Below are 2,267 nucleotides of genomic sequence, written 5' to 3'. Positions count from 1 at the left end.
CACACACACACACTCTGCTACATGAATGCGCATGACATCCTCCCCCGCATCTCTTTTTCATAATCACACACACTTTTGTGATCACATACACAAGCACAGTTTTTATGATACCTACATTTCTCCCTGTGGTTCTGTGCTTTGGACCTTTTATACCCTGGCACCTGTCAGCACTCTGGATAGTCTTGTTTTGTGCTACATGATGGCTCCCTAATCTGTCCTACTAAAGCAGTGACTTCTGAGCATTTATTTTTTTTTAACACCAGAGGACCCTGTTTAATATTGGTCCCACATGAACCCTGGTTTTGAAAGATTTGAAAGATTTTTATTCTCCAAAGATGCCACAAAAATTATTTTGTTTCTTCTTTCGCAAACATTATTTGAGCACATTTGTGTTAATTAGTAAAGCTCTGATGAGCAGAAGATGGCAAGGGTTACTGTACTTAATGATGTAAGTTCAGCCAAAGCTGTGTTTGTGTTCAGTGGTGCAACTTTGTACCTTGGCTTGGGTTAACATAGGGTCCCTATCAGACATTTGGAATGTGGAAAATAGTTGGTGGGCTCCTGGTGTTGGGAGAGCCTGTAGTGCATTCTTGATGGGTGGGGATAAGAGAAGGGTGGGCTGGGTCATATCTATGACTTCCCAGGCTTATTCTGTTGCACTGATAGTCTGTCTTTCTGAGAGAATGTGATCCGGTTCCTTAGGTAGACAATACTTAAACCTGGAATTTTCTAACCTGTTTTTAGGTGTGGAACTTTTTTATAGAAATGAAACCTTAATCAGATGTCCCATAAAACTGACAGATTTGGAGTGATGCAATTAAAATAAGAAAAGAGAGGTCAGCCCTCTGAGTTTATCACATCTCTTCACCCCTTTTTCAAGCCCAGGCTGCCCCAACAGGTACTCTGTTATAAAGCCCAGCTTGCAAATCTCTGCCTTAAAGAGTAGTTGTGACGGCTGTACTTTTGGGATTTCAGAAAGGAACTATTTTTTGGAGAGGGCACAGAGGCTTATAGTCCTCCCTTCCACTTTGGCCTTTGGTCTTTACTCCTCCTGGGGTAGTGAGGGTGACCATACAGCCAGGTGTGCAGGGACAGCCCTGGTTCATACCTTTGTTCTGATGGGATTGTTAAGGGCTTCCATTCACTCTCCAGGGGGTCCTGGTTTGGACAGTAAGTTGGATGTTCACCCAACTGATAGGCCCTGTCTTGGGAAGAGGTGGCTGATCTAACTCTTGTGGAGTAGCTGCAGAGATGGGCTTTACAGACTCAGGCCCAGGGAGCCCACTAGATAAGCAGATGCCACCTCCCACGTGCCCTAAATGAGCCTGGCATGAGGCTGAATGCCTGGGCTGGCAGCTGGTGCTAACCTGTGCTTGGGCAGCATTTCGTGCTTCTCGGAACTGATTCAGGTGTGTTATGAAAACTTGTGAGAGCACCAGAGGGTGTTATATGTTGTGTTCTTCATTTCCAGATTTGGGATTTGGGAACCTGAAGCACAACAGAGGTCAAGTCTCACCACTGGTCTTGAAAGGAGCCCAGAGAACTGGATGCTTTTGAAGAGATTTGTGGCTAGCAGTGAGAAACTCCAAATGGAGCTTTTCCAAGAGTTTTTTCTCTGTGAATGGCTTCCTATAGCCACAATGGATTTTAAATTTTTAAATGTATTTAGAGTGGGCCCAGTCTTGAGGCACTTGGGGAGCCCAGGATGCTAAGAGTTAATTATTAATTACACAGTGTTGTTGGGCGCTGATCTCAGTACTTTATGTATGCTAATTCTTTTTTTTTTTTTGAGACAGAGCCTCAAGCTGTCCCCCTGGGCAGAGTGCCGTGGCATTACAGCTCACAGCAACCTCCAACTCCTGGGCTCAAGCGAGTCTCCTGCCTCCGCCTCCCAAGTAGCTGGGACCACAGGCGCCCGCCACAACGCCCGGCTATTTTTTGGTTGCAGCCGTCATTGTTGTTTGGCGGGTCTGGGCTGGGGATTCGAACCCGCCACCTTAGGTGTACGTGGCTGGCGCCTTAGCCGGTTGAGGTATAGGCGCCGAGCCTGCTAATTCTTGTAATCCATGGGTATCAGCTGTCTGAGGTGGGGACTGTTATCTCTATTTCAGAGGAGGAACTGGGGTTCAGAGACAAGAAGCATCTTCCCAGGGTCACTTGAGTTGATAGTGGATCCTCCAGCCTTCAGACCCATCAGCTGTTTCAGAATCTGCCTTTCAAGACAGGAGCAGACCCATCTAGCTCTCATAAAGCCTTTCAGGGGGCAA

The sequence above is a fragment of the Otolemur garnettii genome, unplaced genomic scaffold (assembly GCF_000181295.1).
Source record: "Otolemur garnettii isolate 467f Iridium unplaced genomic scaffold, OtoGar3 scaffold00055, whole genome shotgun sequence".
In the NCBI taxonomy this organism is placed as follows: Eukaryota; Metazoa; Chordata; class Mammalia; order Primates; family Galagidae; genus Otolemur; species Otolemur garnettii.
Note: the sequence above shows the minus strand (reverse complement) of the source record.